Source organism: Heterodontus francisci, unplaced genomic scaffold, assembly GCF_036365525.1.
Source record: "Heterodontus francisci isolate sHetFra1 unplaced genomic scaffold, sHetFra1.hap1 HAP1_SCAFFOLD_64, whole genome shotgun sequence".
NCBI lineage: Eukaryota > Metazoa > Chordata > Chondrichthyes > Heterodontiformes > Heterodontidae > Heterodontus > Heterodontus francisci.
Genome location: NW_027140221.1, coordinates 4954920 through 4977223, shown reverse-complemented (window position 1 = coordinate 4977223; position 22304 = coordinate 4954920).

Here is a 22304-nt window from a genome sequence, read left to right as displayed (position 1 = left end):
TTCCGGGGACCGTATCCCTCTATTCCCATCCTATTCATGCATTTGTCAAGATGCCTCTTAAGCGTCGCTGTCGTACCTGCTTCCACCACCTCCCCCGACAGCAACTTCCAGGCACTCGTTACCCTCTGTGTAAAGAACTTGCTTCGCACATCCCCTCTAATCTTTGCCCTTCGCACCTTAAACCTATGTCCACTAGTAACTGACTCTTCCACCCTGGGAAAAAGCTTCAGACTATCCACTCTGTCCATGCCGCTCATAACTTTGTAAACCTCTAACATGTCGGTCCTCCACCTCCGTCGTTCCAGTGAAAACAATCCTAGTTCATCTAACCTCTTCTCTTAGCTAATGCCCTCCAGACCAGGCAACATCATGGTAAACCTCTTCTGTACTCTCTCCAAAGCCTCCACGTCCTTCTGGTAGTGTGGCGACCAGAATTGCACGCAATATTCTAAGTATGGCCTAACTAAATTTCTGTACAGCTGCAGAATGACTTGCCAATTTTTATACTCTATGCCCCGACCAATGATGGCAAGCATGCCGTACGCCTTCTTGACTACATTATCCACCTGCGTTGCCACTTTTAGTGACCTGTGGACCTATACGCCCAGATCTCTCTGCCTGTCAATACTCATAAGGGTTCTGCCATTTACGGTATACTTCCCACCTACATTAGACCTTCCAAAATGCATTACCTCACATATGTCCGAATTAAACTCCGTCTGCCATTTCGCCGCCCAAGTCTCCAATTGATCGAAATCCTGCTGTATCCTTTGACAATCTTCATCACTATCCGCAACTCCACCAACCATTGTGTCGTACGCAAACTTACTAATCAGACCAGCTACATTTTCCTCCAAATCATTTATGTTCACTAAAAACAGCAAAGGTCTCAGCACTGATCCCCGTGGGACACTAGTCACAGCCCTCCATTCAGAAAAGCAACCTTCCACTGCTACCCTCTGTCTTCTATGACCGAGCCAATTCTGTATCCATCTTGCCAGCTCACCTCTGATCCCGTGTGACTTCACCTTTTGTGCCGTCTGCCATGAGGGAAGTTGTCAAACGCTGTACTGAAGTCCATATAGAATCGTTTACATTTGTGGGCTGGATGGAAATGTTTGGCGCCCCGGATACTGGCTCACGGGCCATATGTTGGACAGCTCTACCACTTTGCTTGCTGATGTTACAAGCTGTTACCATTAGAAACAAAAACGTACCCGACGTCCCATTCACAGTTTTTCCACTTTGCCCCGGACATGGATACTGAGTCGCCTCTCCGCAACTGTCCCAGGTTGCTCAGTGTGATTGCAAGAATGAGGTAGAACCCTGGTTGTCACTTAATCTTGCTGACGTTTACCATAAAAGTGACGCAAATGTGGCATTATATTTTGCCAGTTTTAACTGTTTAATGTGGAACCAGTTCAACTTAGGTTCCTGCTTGGACCCAAATTAAATCTATTATAGGTAAATGGACGGTTTCAATTTGTCCATGCTTGTGTATGGCCTTGTCCATTTCACACAAATGAGTGCTTCTTGGGGACGTAGTTTCACAACATCACTTGATCTCCTACGTTATACTCAAATGTGTGTACTTTTCAGCAAAACTATTTCTTAATTTGGTTCCATGATTTGCTTGTGTTTCTCGCCAGCAGTTTGTTTACTTCGGTTATGTTCCAATAAAATGCTGTAGCCATTTCTAACGGCATAGCTGTAATGTTAATGGACTATACACTCACAAAGTTTAGTGTCCTGGGATTTTCATTTGTGGTCCAGCCATGTGTTAATATGGACTTACAGCTGTGATCATATGTTGAGCAGATTTTATTGCCATTACACACAGCGGGCGTACATCTGCCCATTTAGTGGGTGTTCTGTAAGTGTATGACCTCACACTTCCCTACATTAATTTCCATCTGCGAAGTTTTGCCCACTCACTCAATGTATCTATATTTCCTTGCAAATTCCTGAGGTCCTCATCACAACATGCCCTCCCACGTAATTCGCATCGTCAGAAAATTTGGATATATTACACTCTGCCCCCTCCTCCAAGTCATTAATATAGATAATAAATAATTGAGGGCCTCGGAGTGATCCTTGTGGCACTCGACAAGTGACATTTTATCCAACCTGAAAAAGGCACATTAATACGTATCTCTATCTTCTGTGAGTTATAAAATCCTCAATCCATGCCAGTACATTCCCCTCAATACTGTGAGCTCCTACCTTGTGCAATAATGTTTTCTGTGGCATCTTATAGAATTCCTTCTGGAAATCATGATACACTGCACCTATCGGTTCCCCTTTATCAACTCTGCATTTTATATCCTCAAAGAACTTCAGCACATTTTTCAAACCGGATTGCCCTTTCACAAAAGCATGTTGACTCTGTTTGATTGTGTTAAGTTAATCTAATTGTCCTGCTATTTCTTCCTTAATAATGGACTGTAGCATTTTTCCCAATGAGCAATGTTAGGCTGACTGGCCTGTGATTTCCTGCTTTTATCTCCCTCCCTTCTTGAACAGGGGCGTCACATTAGTGGTTCTCCAATTCACTGGTACCCTCGCAGAATCAAGTGAGTGCTGGAATATTTCTATAAATGCCTCCACTAACTATGCAGCCACTTCCTTTAAAACCCTGGGATCGGGGCCATCAAGTTCTGGCTACCTGTCTGCCTTTCGTCCCATTGGTTTGTCAAATACCTTGTCCCTCGTGATAGAGACTGTTACAAGACCTTTCCTCCCATTAGCTCCTTGCTTATCTGGGATGTTTATGGTGTCATCCACTGCAAAATATTGTTTCAAATTATCTGCCAGTTCCCTGTTCCCCGTTATCAATTCTGTAGTCGCAGCCTCCAAGGGTCCAACGCTCAGTTTAGCTGCTCTCTTTCATTTTATATACCTGCAGAAGCTCCTGCTGTTTTCTTTTTTTTTTATATTTCTTGCCAATTTACTTTCATGATCAAATTTCTCTGCCTTTAAAAGCTGTTAGTCATCCGCTGCTGATTCGGAAAACATTCCCACTCCTCCAGCCTGCCACTCGTTTTCGCCGTTTTGTATGCCTTCGTATTTGATCGGATACTCTCCTTGACCGCGTTGTTAAGCAGGGAGGTCCCTCCTTCTCATCGAGCCCTACGTTTTGACCGGGATACATTTTTGCAGAGCGATATGAAATATCTTCTTAAATGCCTGCCACTGCTCATCCACTGCCCTTCCACTTACTTTATTTTCCCAGCCCGCTGTATCTGGAGCAGTATTTTGCACTTACAGAACACCTCACTGAGCAAGATACAGGCTGCAGTGTGTGCCTTACTATCCCTGGTAGGACATGCCTCCATCCATTCGATGAATTGATCAACTACGACTAAGAGGCCGATCAGGGATAGTGGAGGGAACTTGTGCCTGGAGTCGGAGGCGGTAGGGGAGGTCCGAAATAAACACTTTGCTTCAGTCTTCACTAGTGAGAGGGACCTGGTCGTTTGTGAGGACAGCGTGGAATAGGCTGATATGCTCGAACAGGTTGTGGTTAAGAGGGAGGATGTGCTGGAAATTTTGAATGATATGAGGACAGATAAGTCCCCGGGGCCAGACGGGATATACCCAAGGATATTACGGGAAGCGAGGGAAGAGATTGCCGTGCCTTTGGCGATGATATTTGCATCTTCATTGTCCATTGGAGTAGTACCAGATGATTGGAGGGTGGCAAATGTTGTTCCCTTGTTCAAGAAAGGGAATAGGGATAACCCTGGGAATTATGGACCAATCAGCCTTACGTCGGGCAAATTATTGGAGAAGATTCTGAGAGACAGGATTTATGATTATTTGGAAAAGCATGGTTTGATTAGAGACAGTCAGCATGGCTTTGTAAGGGGCAGGTCATGCCTCACAAGCCTTATTGAATTCTTTGAGGATGTGACAAAACACATTGATGAAGGAAGAGCAGTGGATGTGGTGTATATGGATTTTAGCAAGGCGTTTGATATTGTTCCCCATTTTAGGCTCATTCAGAAAGTAAGGAGGCATGGGATTCAGGGAAAGTTGGCTGTCTGGATACAAAATTGGCTGGCCCATAGAAGTCAGAGGGTGGTAGTAGATGGAAAGTATTCAGCATGGAGCTCGGTGACCGGTGGTGTTCCACAAGGATGTCTTCTGGGACCTCTGCTCTTTGTGATTTTTATATATAACTTGGATGAGGAAGTGGAAGGCTGGGTTAGCAAGTTTGACGATGACACGAAGGTTGCTGGAGTTGTGGATAGTGTGGAAAGCTGTTGCAGGTTGCAACAGGACATTGACAGGATGCAGAGCTGGGCTGAGAAGGGCAGATGGAGTTCAACCTGGAAAAGTGTGAAGTGATTCATTTTGGAAGGTTGAATTTGAATGCGGAATACAGGCTCAAAGACAGGATTCTTGGTCGTGTGGAGGAACATAGGGATCTTGGGGTCCATGGCCATAGTTCGTTCAAAGTTGCCACCCAAGTTGATAGGGTTGTTAAGAAGGCGTATGGTGTGTTGGCTTTCATTCACAGGCGGATTGATTTTAAGAGCTGCGAGGTTATGTTGCAGCTCTTATAAGGCCCCAGTGCGACCACACTTGGAATATTGTGTTCAGTTCTGGTCGCCTCATTATCGGAAGGATGTGGAAGCGTTAGAGAGGATGCAGAGGAGATTTACCAGGATGCTGCCTGGACCGGAGGGCATGTCCCACGAAGAAAGATTGAGGGAGCTAGGGCTTTTCTCATTGGAGCGAAGAAGGATGAGAGGTGACTTGATAGAGGGGTACAAGATGATGAGAGGCATAGATAGAGTGGATAACCAGAGGCTTTTTTTCCCAGGGTGGAAAGGGCTATCACCAGGGGGCATAATTTTAAGGTGATTGGAGGAAGGTTTCGGTTTGATGTCAGAGGTAGATTCTTTACACAGAGAGTGGTGGGTGCGTGGAATACGCTGCCAGCGGTGGTAGTAGAAGCAGATCATTAGGGGCATTTAAGCGACTCTTGGATAGGTACATGGAAGATAGTAGAATGAAGGGTAGGTAGTTAGTTTGATCTTAGAGTAGGTTAAATGTTCGGCGCAACATCGTGGGCCGAAGGGCGTGTACTGTGCTGTACTGTTCTATGTTCTATGTTCTAAGACATATTCCTAATTTCCTTATGCTTTGTTGAATTGGTCTACAAAATCAATTTGCGAGGATATCCAGAAATCATCTGAGGATGCTTATGATCTGGGAAGCGATCGATTGGAATGAGACAGGGGATTGATGTGTAAACACTGTAAACACTGGTTCACATATTGTTCCATGTACTCCTCCACCCCTGGCTACGGACATGTGATAACTCGGGAGCGTAGGAGGAGCTGAGTTGGGTTGGGAATAAACAAAAGCCAAAATATATTCTCTTAACTGCGGTGTCTGACAGCGAAGGAGATCTCGCTCTTTATTATTAACCATAACTGGAGAAGGGTGACTTCATTATGGGTTAATGCATGTCAGATGAGCCCATGATGTGGGCTGCAGAAACAGCGACCTCTGCTGATGCCAGTCCATAACCTTATGGTCGGCATGATACAAACACATTAACTCAGAAAATATCACGTTCAGTTACTTTAAACACAACCACTACTTCTATGGCCAACTTAGGAAGAAACAACTGTGGAAGAGTAAGACCTTCACACCTTGCCTCTTGTAAGGACTCCATTCCATTATCTTAGACTCTCAGTCTACAACACATCTGCTCTGACAATGCAACCTTCCACAACAGCGCTTCTGATGTGTCTTCCATTGTCCTCAGCCAAGGATCTCCCGCACCCCACCCCGCCCCCCCCGCCCCACACCACCACACTGGTGACAGGACCCTCAGCCATGTCCGACTTGTTTCCCTCACCTCTACCCTCACCCCTTCCCTCCCTGCTAGTACCACGACAGTGTTCACCTTGCCCTCACGTTCCAACACACCAGCCTCCACATACAAAGGATTATCCTCCAACCTTTGGCCACGTCAAATGTGACGACACTACCAAATGTAACTTCCCCTCCACTCACATTTCAGCATTCCAAAGGGATCGCTCCGTCTGCGACACACTGGTCCACTCCTCCATCAACACCTCCACCTCGTCCTGGTCCCAAGGCACCTTCCCATGCAATCACGGGAGGTGTAATACCTGCCCTTTTACTTCCACTCTCGTTAATATCCAAAGCCCCAGCATTCATTTTCAGGTGAAGCAGAGATCAGCGATATACTTATACTTCTTTCAAGTAACTGTACAGTGTTCGCTGCTCACATTGTGGTCTCCTCTGCATTGAGGAAATCAAATGCAAATTGGATGATCTCTTTTTGGATAACCTCCACTCAGCCGAAAACAGGAGCCTGTACTTCCACTTGCTTGCCATTTCAACACCCCCTCTGTGTATTGCCCTGGGCTTGCTGCAGTGTTCCAGTGAGCATCAACACAAGCTTCAGGAACAGCAGCTCATTTACCAATTGGGCACGCTAAAGCACACCGGACTGAACAAGGAGTTCAATAATTTTTCAGCATGACGGGCCTCCCTTTTTATTTTTAATTATATTTTTTGTTTATTTTTTATTTTTATTTTATTTCACCTTGTTTTGTCATTCATGGGGTGGCACAGTGGCGCAGTGGTTAGCACCGCAGCCTCACAGCTCCAGGAACCCGGGTTCAATTTTGGGTACTGCCTGTGTGGAGTTTGCAAGTTCTCCCTGTGTCTGCGTGGGTTTCCTCCAGGTGCTCCGGTTTCCTCCCACATGCCAAAGACTTGCAGGTTGATAGGTAAATTGGCCATTATAAATTGCCCCTAGTATAGGTAGGTGGTAGGGAAATATAGGGACAGATGGGGATGTGGTAGGAATATGGAATTAGTATAGGGTTAGTGTCAATGGGAGGTTGATGGTCAGCACAGACTTGGTGGGCCGAAGGGCCTGTTTCAGTGCTGTATCTCTAAATCAAATTCATGTTTTTCCATGTGCCTACCCGTTGTTTTTGTTTTGGTTTCATGTTTGAGCTTTTGGCTAGCATTGTTCATTTTTTAAAATTAATGAACACCATCTCTGCACTAACGCTTTGTATTTCATCACACTATCAACATACAATTTACCTTTGCTGCATGACCTTCTTGTTCGATATTCTCTGTGACCCTGTCCTCTCAACAACTTCCTTTTTGTTATATATTGCCCTACTCCCGCACAACTTACTTAAAACCTATTACATTTCTAACCTTTGCCAGTTCTGATGAAAGGTCACTGACCTGAAACATTAACGCTGCTTCTCTCTCCACAGATGCTGCCAGACCGGCTATTCCCAGCTTTTTTTTTTGTTTGCTTTTATTAGGGACCTTCCACAGTTGCTTCTTTAGCTGGATTGTCAGCTTGCATGCCTGGCTTAAAATATTTTCCATGCTGTGATATATTGCCCACGTGGCATGGGATTTTCTGATGTCTGAGCACATTCCAGAGCTGATGTAATAAGTTTGCACGTAAGTAAAGCTTAACCATCTGGTGCACAGTAGCCGAACTTGTGATATATTTGTAATCCTAGGATTTCATCACACAACCCTACAATTCGACGATATGTTAGTTGGATCGGATGAGGTTTAGTCAGTGGAAAGGATGATTGTGATTAGTTCAGTCAGTTGCGATGAATGGTCAGGAATGTTGGAACCCCAAAGACTGATCACGATTCGCCATGTCAACTTTTGCACATCCAGTCTTCGGTGTCCCATCAGCATGACATGATGATCCGTCAACTTAAATATCTCAGGCTTCTGGAATTGAATTCTGTACTGTGGGGTTTGGCTCCATCTCTGAAGAGACTAGTGGACACTGGCGAGATCTCCCTTCATAATCTAGCATAGGAGATAGTAGTGTCGTTCGTTTGCGCATGGTATCTAAATTACGTTTTACCAGCTTGAGTGTCTATTTACTATTTCGCTGCAATGACGCTGTTGTCTCTCCCGCCCTCATCAGGAGCTTAGATATATGGAGAGCGAAGGAGGATCTTCTGTAGTCCAGTCACATAAGTAAAATGCTTAACTGCCCCAAAGATGGCTAGAAGGTGTCGTTCACTTGCCGAATAGGTAGACTCTGTCCCCTGCTAGTGCCAGACTACTTATGCAATCAGGGTCAGGCATCTTCCCCTTTGTTGGTTTAAGAAAGCAGTGAGAATGGTTGCAGTGGTACCTACCTGAAGGTGGAAGTGCTGTTCTGGGTCTGATGGCTGTGTTGGTAGCCTGCGTAGTCACTCATTTCAAGTCCTCTGCAGCCCGTCTCTGTTCTTCTCCCCAGGTAGGTTACATGATCTCTCCTCATTTTCCTCTTAATGTTTCATACAAAGACTTATCCATCTTTCCAAAATGTCTCTGATAGCCAACTAACCCAAAAAAAAGATGGTTATGCTCTTTGGAATTCAGGGAGGTGAAGCCTCTGTACAGTGGCTAATTTTTGCTGATCGGGTATGCGTCCGGTGGCTAAAATCTTAACACCAGAAAAAGGTTACTGCATTCTGCACAAATTGTGTTTTTTGTTTAGATTCACTTTCACTGCTGGCCATTTTAGTAAGTCTGACAGTTCATTTAAGAGGGTAATGCGTTCTTCCACTGTGGACAACTATGACATTCCGTGGGAGACAGGTCCATGTCTATCATTGGCCCTCAAACGTAAAGGCGGATTTATACGGGCCTTCATTTGCGACTGAAATGGTCCAAAATCTGTCAGCTTTGTTAAGTGTGGAAAAAGATAGTATCACAGGGTGAAATAGCTGTCTACAACGAAGGGGCCTGACTGTCGGTCTGGCTTTGTTTAGATGTTTCCTTGTTAAGGGCTCTGTAAACAATAGTCAGGCGCCAGGAACCCTCTGGCTTCCTAGACGTCCATATGGGGATGTATTTGTAATAGATCTCGTCCGTAAAACCCCTTGCTGCATTAATGCAGCAAAGATTGTCCATAGACTTTCCCTCGGGCCGGAGTACTATTTGCAAGGCTTGTGTGAGTTCCACATTAAACGAAACCTCAGTATCAAATCGTCCGCAATCATGTTTAGAGACAGCGACACTCAGAGTTCTGTTGGATTACTATTTTTAGTTTTGGCAGCGATTGATCAGGGAGAGCTGCTGTCACAGCCTCTTCAATTGCCAAAAAAACTGAATGAACATCCTCTTTCAGGGTACTTGGGCAGAAAAATTGTGGGTGTTATCAATACTACCTCCTGCCTCCTTTAAAGAATCAATTCCTAGGATTGCTTTTGTATCAGACGCAGCCAGCTAAAATGATACTCTGATGTCAAGTTCTTCTCAACTTGTTACCTTCTCAGGGAATGATAATATTTTTTGTCGCTGTGACTCCCTTAATCCGTTGAGGAGCTTTTCTCCTGGCCCTTATTGCCTGCCTGTGTGTGTAGTATGAATGACAGTCACTGCAGAAACGGTATCCAATAGCATTGTTTGCCATCGCCGCTTTGGCATTGGAGTAATGATTACTGATCTCCTCTGTTGGTCGCATCATAACCCAGGGCGTCTCTGCGGGGCCTGTATCCGTCAATTAGCACCCTGTCCTCCTTGCCACATGGTATCGGACCGGCCAATGCTTCTTTATTAGCTGGGCAAGCAGGATATAATCGTCGGTATTGCTTCTACATTACTAACCATACCACCTGTCCAACCCCATCGGCGCAGACTATAAGCAGGCAGATATTCCCAGGGTATAGCGCGTCCTCGGCTATCCTGCAACGGGTCGAACTGTGGCGGGCCTCGTCTTTCCTTACGTTTCTGTTTCTTTGGTATCCTACCTGGCACATCAGTGCGAAAGATAAGGTTGAAGCAACTGTTGGGCAATATCCGGGCTTGGGCTGATAAATAGCAACTGACATTCGCGCCACGCAAGTGCCAGGCAATTACCATCTCCAACAAGAGAGAATCTAACCATCTCGCCTTGACATTCAATGGCATTACCATCGCTGAATCCCCCACTATCAACATCCCAGGGGCTACCATTGACCAGAAAATGAAGGAGTAGCCACATAAATACAGTGGCTACAAGACCAGGTCAGAGGGTAGGAATTCTGTGGCGAGAAACTCACCTCCTCACTCCCCAAAGCATGTCCACCATCTACAAGTCACAAGTCAGGAGTGTGATGGAATACTCTTCACTTGCCTGGATGGGTGTACCTCCAACAACACTCAAGTTGCTCGACACCATCCAGGACACGAGCAGCCCGCTTGATTGGCACCCCATCTACAAACATTCACTCCCTCCACCACCGACGCACAGTGGCAGCAGTATGTACCATCTACAAGATGCACTGCAGCAACGCACCCAGGCTCCTTCGACAGCACCTTCCAAACCCACGACCTCTACCACCTGGAAGGAAAATGGGTGGGAACACTGCCACCTGCACGTTCCCCTCCAAGTCACCATCCATCCTCATAGAACATAGAACATAGAAAATACAGCACAGAACAGGCCCTTCGGCCCACGATGTTGTGCCGATCCTTTGTCCTCTGTCAAGGACAATTTAATCTATACCCCATCATTCTCCTTTATCCATATACCTATCTAAAAGCCGTTTGAAAGTCCCTAAAGTTTCTGACTCAACAACTTCCCCAGGCAAGGCATTCCATGCCCCGACCACTCTCTGGGTAAAGAACCTTCCCCTGACATCCCCCTTATATCTCCCACCCTTCACCTTAAATTTATGACCCCTTGTAACGCTTTGCTCCACCCGGGGAAAAAGTTTCTGACTGTCTACCCTATCTATTCCCCTGATCATCTTATAAACCTCTATCATGTCACCCCTCATCCTTCTCCGTTCTAATGAGAAGAGGCCTAGAATGTTCAGCCTTTCCTCGTAAGACTTATTCTCCATTCCAGGCAACATCCTGGTAAATCTCCTCTGCACCCTCTCCAAGGCTTCCACATCCTTCCTAAAATGAGGCGACCAGAACTGCACACAGTACTCCAAATGAGGCCTTACCAAGGTCCTGTACAGCTGCATCATCACCTCACGGCTCTTAAATTCAATCCCTCTGCTAATGAACGCTAACACCCCATATGCCTTCTTCACAGCCCTATCCACTTGAGTTGCAACTTTCAACGATCTATGCACATAGACCCCAAGGTCTCTCTGCTCCTCCACATGCCCAAGAACCCTACCGTTAACCCAGTATTTTGCATTCGTGTTTGTCCTTCCAAAATGGACGACCTCACACTTTTCAGGGTTAAACTCCATCTGCCACTTTTCAGCCCAGCACTGCAACCTATCCAAGTCCCTTTGCAGACGACAATAGCCCTCCTCGGTATCCACAACTCCACCAACCTTTGTATCATCTGCAAATTTACTGACCCACCCTTCGACTTCCTCATCCAAGTCGTTAATAAAAATCACAAACAGGAGAGGACCCAGAACTGATCCCTGTGGCACGCCACTGGTAACTGGGCTCCAGGCTGAGTATTTACCATCTAAGACCACTCTCTGCCTTCTATCAGTTAGCCAATTCTTAATCCAACTGGCCACATTCCCCACTATCCCATGCCTCCTGACTTTCTCCATAAGTCTACCATGGGGGACCTTATCAAATGCCTTACTAAAATCCATGTACACCACATCCACTGGTTTACCCTCATCCACTTGCTTGGTCACCTGCTCAAAGAATTCAATCAGGCTTGTGAGGCAAGACCTACCCCTCACAAAACCGTGCTGACTGTCCCGAATCAAGCAGTGTCTTTCCAGATGCTCAGAAATCCTATCCCTCAGCACCTTTTCCATCAACTTGCCTACCACCGAAGTAAGACTAACTGGCCTGTAATTCCCAGGGTTGTTCCTATTCCCTTTCTTGAACAGGGGCACAACATTTGCCACCCTCCAATCACCTGGTACCACCCCCGTCAACAGAGAAGATGAAAAGATCATTGCCAGCGGCTCTGCAATTTCATCCCTTGCTTCCCATAACATCCTTGGATATACCCCGTCAGGCCCGGGAGACTTGTCTATCTTCAAGTTATTCAAAAACCCCAACACATCTTCCCTCCTAACGAGCACTTCCTCGAGCTTACCAGTCTGTTTCACACCGTCCTCTTCAGTAATACACCCCTTCTCATTCGTAAATACCGAAGAGAAGTACTCATTCAAAACCTCACTTATCTCTTCCGGCTCAACACACAGTCTCCCGCTATTGTCCTTGACCGGACCTACGGTCCCCCTAGTCATCCTCATATTTCTGACATACGCGTAAAAGGCCTTGGGGTTTTCTTTTATCCTACCCGCCAAGCATTTTTCATGCCCTCTCTTAGCTCTCCTAATCCCTTTCTTCAGATCCTTCCTGGCCATCTTGTATCCCTCCAGAGCTATGCCTGTGCCCTTTTTCCTCAACCTTATATACGCATCCTTCTTCTTCCTAACAAGACTCTCAACCTCTCTTGTCAACCACGGTTCCCTCACATGACCATCCCTTCCCTGTCTGACAGGGACATGCTTATCAATGGCCCCTACTATCTGCTCCTTGAAAAAGTTCCACATTTCGACCGTGCCCTTCCCTGCCAGCATATGCTCCCAACTTATGCTCCTCAGTTCCTGCCTGACAGCATCATATCTACCCTTCCCCCAATTGTAAACCTTGCCCTGTTGCACATACCTATCCCTCTCCATTACCACAGTGAATGCTACAGAATTGTGATCACTATCTCCAAAGTGCTCGCCCACCAACAGCTCTATCACTTGCCCTGGTTCATTACCTAGTACCAAATCCAATATTGCCTCCCCTCTGGTCGGGCAGTCTACATACTGAGTCAGAAAAGCTTCCTGGACATACTGCACAAACACTACCCCCAGTTCACTATCCTCAGTTGGAACTATATCGCCGTTCCTTCACTCGCTGGGTCAAAATCATGGATCTCCCTTCCTAACAGCACTGTGGGTGTACCTACCCCACAAGGACTGCAGCGGTTCAAGGAGGCAGCTCACCACCACCTTTTCAAGGACAATTAGAAATGGGCAGTAAATGCTGGTCTGGCCAGCGATGTCTACATCCCATGAATGAATAAAAAAAAGCTTAACCACGTGCACAACTGTAACATTTCAAAAAGAAACTGAGGGTGTAGACTTAAGTCATCCTCTGCCAAGTCCACTGCCTATGCATGTGATTCCCATCATTTCTCAGCTCTTGCCTGTCTCCTGGTAAAATCAATGTGTTCTCTGACAGACCGAGAATTCCATCCCACGCTAACTGCTCACTTACTTTGTGCCCCAGTACCTTCTGTAGGGGAGATTGAATTCTTTACAGAAATAACTTATTTTTGTTAAAAGAAGCAGACAGCATATGTGCATTACCGACAGCTGCATGTGCCTGCGTCATTTTGAAGACAGTATACAACCTTTATTCAAAAGCCATAGGGCTCTCGTGTGGGCTTTGTCCAGTTCCTTTCGAAACCTCTATTCTGTCGAACTGTTCGAAGTCCAGGTCCGTTTGTAGTCGCTTTTAAAAATCCTTCCAGGGCACCTCCTTATTTAATACATCCTGCAGAAACGCATCCCTTTCGTCACCCACGCATGAAGAAAGGGTGACTTGCTTTATGTTCTCATCAGTCGACTCGGGATTGTAATTCCTCAAGCCCAATAAATGCTGTGATAATTCCAAGTGGCATATTTCAGTCGCGATTGGGCCCAATTGATCAGTTAATGCTTTTAAACGTCTGGAGCTAAGGGGCACGTAAGTAGTGGACTCAGACACCTCTTCATCAGGAGGCTTGCACGGTCCTGGCTCCCTTTCCAGCATTCTCTCGCGGTCACCTCATCTCCTCTGTGTTGTCATTAGCTTCGCGAGGAAGACAGACAGAGCCTTTCCTTCCTTATTTTCGTCCTCCTCCCAGGACCCCGGTCCTGTCTCAGTGCCACCTATGTGATGGCTGCAACAACTGCCTGCTGCTTCACCATCTGGTTCTGCAGCCACTTAATAGTAGACTTGCCCTGTGCATGAGCAACTTTTCATTGGGATTGCTCCTGTCGCACCCTAAGGGCACTCGCGAGACTTCTAACCTCGGGATGAAATGGCTTTTTTCCCGCATGACAGTGACAATGTACCTCTCCACCCACTCTAACCGCTGATGAGCTACACTCGGCTGTCTGTCTGAAGTGCATATAAGTTGCATAGTGGCTGTAGAGGATGCGAGCTAATGTTATAACGTTTCCAGATGTGTCTGCTGCTGATGGATCTGTTCACTTTGAGCTGCATCTGTTTTGCCATTGACTCTATCACCTCCTCATTGTGCGGCGCAAACGGTAAGATGCTGTCGATGACATTGTATTTAACGCCCTGTCACTGTTTCAACGTTTAAGAACTGCACCTGGATAAATTCTATTACATCTTTGAATGGAAGGTGCTCATATTTTCTTATGCATCCTTCTAACAGGGGCTGGGTACTATCTACATGACATTTATTGATTAACTCGTACTTATTTGTTTCCCAGAGACCCTTCTTTACACTCCAGTTTCACCACATAGCTTGGACTTTACAGAGACACCACTGGGTCAGTCGAATTGGCGGTCCCTTCTAAGAGGTTATCCGCATAAGAAACATCGTTGCCGAAGCGAAGTTCCAACGTTTGTGAAACTTGTTTCAGCACCCTCGGTTTATGCACCAGTCATGGCCCCCGGTTTCAGCACCATTTATAAGATCTGGGGTTTGCAATAATTTGATTGTAAGACTTTGCTGAATTACAATTACAGTCTACATTTGAAGATAAGATTTAAAATATGCTTACAGCTCAGACTAGCTGCAAAAGAATACGGGTATGAGGGTGCTTCCGTGTGAGGGTGCTTTCAAAAGCTTCACAGCCTTCATTAAGTTTTGTCCAATAAGTACACAATCATGACAGTTCGCAGAGGGCAGTGGTCAACAGTTGCATTTATGATGGATAGCTGTCCAATAACTGCCGTGCCTTGTCTCTTGATTGCCTTCTATCATCTGTCTTATTGCTGATGATGATGCGTGCTTCTGGGTTTCAGAGTTGTTACTTTAAACAAACTTTCCCAGCTTGTTCTTGTGCCATATTAGGTTACACCCCGTTTCGGTTTATCTGATTGCTCAGTCATTACCTTACCTCAGTGATGATACTTCAAGCCTGGTTCAAATCATTGTCATTGCCATTCAGTGCGGCGGGGGCGGGAAGGGTCTGGGGGGTTCCAGATTCGAGCTTCCATGACTCTATGAATTCCATCACAAAATTTCATCTCTTGATCGGGTATCACCCTGTTGTGGCTATTCTGTCACAGTGGCCAATTAATGCAATTGATATGTGTGTATCCCGTTTCACAGCCCTGGAGTTATCCACATTCCAGCAATCTTGAAACAAATGATTTTACATGGCACCGATAAGTCTTTTTATCGCTTCTCGATATATCGAGACTGGCACAAAACTCCAGCTAACATTCAAATGAGCCTATCCATCATGCGTTTGTGGAGATTTTACAATTTTCACTGACATAACTAAGGATATAGCAACCGGGTCCTAACAGCACTACAATTAATTAAACTCAATCCTACATGGGAGGCTAGGACAAGAGGACAGAACGTGATAATAAGAAAAAGACAATTAAGGAGAAATGTTTCAAAAGACTTCTTCACAGTGAGCTGGTAGGCGTGTGGGAATCCTCCCCTCAATAAACAGTAGATAATGGATCACGTGTTAATACTGTTATGAATAGATGAGTTTTTTGTTTCTAGACACGGGTATTAATGGATATTGTGTGAAGGAAGGTAGGTGGAGTGAGCTATAGATAAGGTATGATTCCACTAAATAGTTGGGGCCTGAACAGATATCTTTGCAACATCCTTAAACACGGGTGAGGTCCCGGAGGACTGGAGAATTGCTAATATTGTCCCCTTGTTTAAGAAGGGTAGCAGGGATAATTCAGGGAATTAGAGACCGGTGAGCCTGACGTCAGTGGTAGGGAAGCTGCTGGAGAAGATACTGAGGGATAGGATCTATTCCCATCTGGAAGAAAATGGGCTTATCAGTGATAGGTAACATTGTATTTTGCAGGGAAGGTCATGTCTTACGAACTTAATAGAATTCTTTGAGGAAGTGACAAAGTTGATTGATGAGGGAAGGGCTGCAGATGTCGTATAGATGGACTTCAGTAAGGCGTTTGATAAGGTTCCCCATGGTAGGCTGATGGAGAAAGTGACGGCGCGTGGGGTCCAAGGTGTACGAGCTAGATGGATAAAGAACTGGCTGGGCAACAGGAGACAGAGAGTAGCAGTGGAAGGGAGTTTCTCAAAATGGAGACGTGTGACCAGTGGTGTTCCACAGGGATCCGTGCTGGGACCACTGTTGTTTGTGATAAACATAAATGATTTGGAGGAAAGTACAGGTGGTCTGATTAGCAAGTTTGCAGACGCCACTAAGATTGGTGGAGTAGCAGATACTGAAGGGGACTGTCAGAGAATACAGCAGAATATAGATAGACTAGAGAGTTGGGCAGAGAAATGGCAGATGGAGTTCTATCAGGGCAAATGCGAGGTGATGCATTTTGGAAGTTCCAATTCAAGAGTGAACTATGCAGTAAATGGAAAGGTCCTGGGGAAAATTGATGTGCAGAGAGATTTGGGTGTTCAGGTCTATTGTTCCCTGAAGGTGGCAACGCATGTCAATAGATTGGTCAAGAAGGCAAACGGCATGCTTTCCTTCATCGGACGGGGTATTGAGTACAAGAGTTGGCAGGTCATGTTACAGTTGTATAGGACTTTAGTTCGGCCACATTTGGAATACTGCGTGCAGTTCTGGTCGCCACATTACCAAAAGGATGTGGATGCTTTGGAGAGGGTGCAGAGGAGGTTCACCAGGATGTTGCCTGGTATGGAGGGCGCTAGCTATGAAGAGAGGTTGAGTAGATTAGGATTATTTTCATTAGAAAGACGGAGGTTGAGGGGGTACCTGATTGAGGTGTACAAAATCATGAGAGGTATAGACAGGGTGGATAGCAAGAAGCTTTTTCCCAGAGTGGGGGATTCAATTACAAGGGGACACGAGTTCAAAGTGAAAGGTGAAAAGTTTAGGGGGGATATGCGTGGAAAGTACTTTACGCAGAGGGTGGTGGGTGCATGGAACGCATTGCCAGCAAAGGTGGTAGACGCGGGCACGATAGCGTCTTTTAAGATGTATCTAGACAGATACATGAATGGGCAGGAAGTAAAGAGATACAGACCCTTCTAAAATAGGCGACAGATTTAGATAGAGGATTTGGAGCAGCGTATGCTTGGAGGGCCGAAGGGCCTGTTCCTGTGCTGTAATTTTCTTTGTTCTTTGTTCTTTGTTCTTTGTGAATGATGTAACAGGCTGGAATAGCTGAATGGCCGTCTCTTTTCCTATGAATGGAAAACAACCCCGATCTGTTCAGTCCTTCCTGATATTTATAACCTCTCATTTTTGGTATGAGACTTGTGATTTTTCTGCACATTGTCCTGTAATGACGGAGACCAGACCATGTGCAGGACGGGAAGTGTGCGATAACCAAGGTATATGGTGATTAGAACTGTGCACGGTGGTTCTATTGTTGTTTAACCAAGGAATATAGAGAAGGGAAGTGCGCACAAATCCCCCGGAGTGGTCTAACCAATGTATCTGGAGATCAGAATTGTGCACAGTGTTACAAATATTGTGTAACAAAGTGATATGGAGATCAGCACCTTGTACAACTCTACGTGTGGTGTATGCAAGGGATATGGAGACTAGATCTGTACACCATTCTTTTTTTTATTTTGATGGACTATAAGCATCGCTCGTGCCGTCAGCATTCCTTGTGCAACTCTACTTGCCCTTGTGAAAGTGCTGGTGACCTGTCTTCCTAAACCGTGGAAGACCATCTGGTGGGGTGCACCCACATAGCTGGTAGGAAGGGAGTTCTCGGATTTTGAGCCGCTGACAGTGATGGAACTGGGATGTATTCTCAAGATGGATGATCAGTGTCTTGGAGGGGAACCTGCAGATGTTGGTGTTACCAGAATCTACTACCCTCACCCTTCTTGTCTGGATGAGTAGTTGGAGGACATCATAAGTTTCTGAGCTGCTGTTTAAGGAGGTGAGTTGCGGCAGTGCATATTGTATATGGGACATATTGCTGCCACTTCCCGTCGGTGATAAAAGAGTGACTGTTTAAGGTGCTGGATTGTGTGCTGTTAAAGCAGACTGCTTTATCTTGTATGGGTTCGTGCTTCTTAACTGTTGCTGAAGGCATACTCATCCAGACAAGTGGAGAGTATTCCAACACGCTACTGACGTGCTTTGGACATGATGGGTTGGCAGGAGGTGGGTTACTTGCCATAGATTTCCCAGGCTCTGACCTGGTGCTGCAGCCACAATATTTATTTGGCTGCACAAATTTAGTTTCTTGTCAATGGTAAATCAAAGGATGTTGATAGTGGGTATTCAGCGATGTTAATGTTATTGAATGTCGAAGGTGAATGGTTACGTTCTGCCTTGTTTGAGATCTTCGTTGCATGACACTTGTGTGGCATGAATGTGACTGGGCACTTATCGGCCCAGGGCCAAAATTTGTCCGGGTCATGCTACATATGGGCACGTATCTGAGCAGTGGTGAATGGTAAGGAACATTCTGCAATCATCCACGAGCATCACCATTTCTGATCATTTGAAGGGGGTGGGGGATCGTCATTGATGACGCAGCTCAAGATGTTGGGACGTTGGTTACGACCCTGAAGAATTCCTGCAGTAATGGCGTGGGGCACAGATTATTGAGCTCCAACAACAACCAGCATCATTCTTTCTATGGCTCTAACCAACGGAGTGCTTTCTCCTTGGTTCCCATTGACTACAATTTTTCTGGGGCTCTTTGATGCCATTCTCGGTCAAATGATGCCTTGATGATAAGGACAGTCACTTTTTCCGCACCTCCGTAGTTAAGTTCTTTTCATGTTTGGAACAAGACTGCAACGAGGTCAGCAGCTGAGCGGTCCTGTTGAAACCCAAGCGGAGCGTTAGTGAATAGGTACTTGCTATGTAAGTGCTGCTAGGTAGCACTGTCGACAAACTCTCCCATCACTTTGCTGATGGTAATGACCTGGATAACATTCAGATTTCGGCTCATAAGTGTCTAGTGATATTCCTGCCAGGAATGTGGCCAGGCGATGACCATCTCAAACAAAAGAGTGTTTAACCACATCTGCTTGATGTTCAATGGCATTACAATCACTGAATCCCCACTATCAACATCATTGGAGTTACAACTGACAGGAAACTGAACTGAATCAGCCATATGCGAGTAACCCAACTCCTGACACACCAATGTCTGTCCATCATCTACAAGGCACACATCACGATTTGATGGAATACTCTCCAACTGCTTGGATGATTGAACCTCCAACAACACTCAACACCATCTAGGACAAAACAGCTCACTTGATTTGCACCCATCTACCACCTTCAAAATTCACTCACTTCCCCAATGCACCGTTGCAATAGTGTGTGCGATGTACAAGATGCAGTGCAGAAACTCACTAAGGATCCTTCGACAGCACCTTCCAAGCAAGCATGTACGATTATTAGGTTACTAAAAGTTACTAACCAGCGTACTAATGGTTAAAATCCAGCTATTATAAACTAACAGCTAACTTGTCATCACAGACTAACATTTAGCTTTATTGGAACCCTTCCTTGTGGTATGATCAAGTGGAGACATTTCGGAAGTAGGGTACAAGATGTCAATGCGCAGTTGTTCGGGCAAATAATGTCAAGCATTAAAGTACTCACTTGTAACAAAAGGGTGAGACCTTGAGGACGGACAGTGCAAAACAGCATCTGCGTCGATTTGTTTTGTAATGACACGAGGAATCTCTAAATGTAAAATAATTGAGATAAAGTAATCAAAGCAAAGGAGTTCTAGTTGCACATATCCAAAAGGTTAGCAACCATCAGAAAACAATTCGAGTCTGGTTAGGAAAGGCATCCTTCAAGACAAGACGAATCACTGATTGGGAGAGGGGAGGTTTAACTGGAAAACTGACAGGATCAAAGGAGTCCTGCACCTGCTACTGTATGGCAGATAACAAAAACAAGAAGAGATGAGAGATAGAGAGAGAGAGGGAGATCAGCAAGGAAACTGGAAGACCAAAAGCTGCAAAAAAAAAAAACGTTGTGTACTCAATCATCAATTCTGCAATCTGGGTAGTATCGATGTTAGATTGTTAATTACTGCCTGGGTTTGTCACTATGGTTCACCTGAAAACTTAACACACATGTCCTTACCTTTATCACAATAAAGTTGATTCACAGCAAGCTGTTGTGCTGCCAAGTCTTTTCCACATTAGCAGGGGTATTAAGCACCCCAATCTTGTCAAATCTTACATCCTGGCACCCCAGATGCGACGTTGCACGTTGTGAACGATTGTTGCGAGAAAGGAATGATCACGAGTTCATGCGACTGGCCAGCACGCATTTTATGGAGAGAAAACCTTAAAAGACCCATCAGTGATCCAAAAGAATTTATACAAGAATGATAAAGTCATGCTGTCTGAAGATGTCAAACTGACTTCAAGCAGAAATACAAGGAAGTTAACGAGTTCATTCAAGATAAGATCAGCCAGACGCAGTTCAAAATAATGCAGGCAAAAAACCTTCTGGCTAATAGCACTCAGCGGATCCACGAGATCGCTACTCGAAAGATAAAGTGGTTGAGCTTCTGAACCAGCGGGTTCGAGACTCACTGCTGTACCGCAACGGTAGGACTGCTTTGTTACTATGGCAACACGTCTCTAACTTGACAGCTGATGCAGCCATGATTGATGCTCTGAAAAATAAAAGTCAGTTGAAGCAACAGAAAGAGGAGAATGAGTGTTTAGAAAGAGACTTGGCAGACACCAAAAAAGGTAGAGAGATTGAGGGGCTGAAGCAGCGGGCTCGATATTTGGAGATGTGCCACAAGTGTCTGGCCACTCTGTTACAACAATAACATGTCTCCACCTTGAATGCTGGCGCAGCCGTGATTGATGCTCAGGAAGCTGAAAGCCAGCTGAAACAGCATAAGAAGGAGAATAAGTTTTTAAAAAGAGATTTGGCAGACGCTACAGGAACACTCAGGGAAGTGATGAGCAGACATTAAAGGAAAGCAGATACCTCCAGTGCCGCCTTCTAATTTATGAATTTTCGGGAGAATTGTGGAGACAACGGGCTATTGTGTCTGCAGTAACCGTGGGAGGCACTTTCCTCGCCTCCTATAGTAGATTGGGCAGAGCTGTAGTGGGCGAGAGAGCGTTTTCATATTGAGGAAAGAGGGACAACGAAACAAGATAATTTTAGTGATATTTAAAGGGAATAAAAGAACGTTCTGTGCCTTTTGTTCGTATGTGTGAATGTTGGAAGCTTCCATGGATGGAGGTCCTTATCTGTACAAAGAACAAAGAACAACGAACAAAGATAATTACAGCACAGGAACAGGCCCTTCGGCCCTCCAAGCCTGCGCCGATCCAGATCCTCTCTCTAAACATGTCGCCTATTTTCTAAGGTTCTGTATCTCTTTTCTTCCTGCCCATTCATGTATCTGTCTAGATACATCTTAAAAGACGCCATCGTGCCCGCATCTACCACCTCCGCTGGCAACGTGTTCCAGGCACCCACCAACCTCTGCGTAAAGAACTTTCCACGCATATCCCCCCTAAACATTTCCCCTTGTACAGCTTGAGTTCTGTCGAGACAACGGTCAGTAATCCTTTGTAGTTTGGCTTTAATGTTGAAAGCATGAGTCTGTTCCTTGTTACTGTATTATAGATGTATATTTTTGTGGGAACCTTGAGTCATGTTTTGCTTATGACCGAGCTGAACCAGTATGTTCGTGGGGATCGGAACAGAGAAGTTAACACAATTTCTTTCGACTTTGAATTCATCACGCATTACAGGAATCTAAGTTATTTGGAATTGAATAAGTGTAAAAGTGATCGTTGAGTGTGTTCATTTCACTTTAATATTATGCTCCCAGAATTTGGGTATAAAAACTGAGTTACATGTTAAGTAAAAAATAAAATGCTGATTCAATGTTTTGTTTTAAAGGTTGGTCTTGCAACTGAGAAAAAAATAACTATTTTGTAAGAGATAAGCTTCAGCCTTGATGGCCTCAATTTGACTGGCAGAAATCCAATTTGAATTTTAAAACACTGCTTTCCTTACACCAAAGTTTAAAACCTGTTTTTTTGTTGTCGTTTAAATTAAAAACTGGTCTTACTCACTGATGTTTAAGTAGCAAATACCAGTAATTCAATATTGGTTTAAGGGAGAGAATGGATAAACAAAGGTTATAAG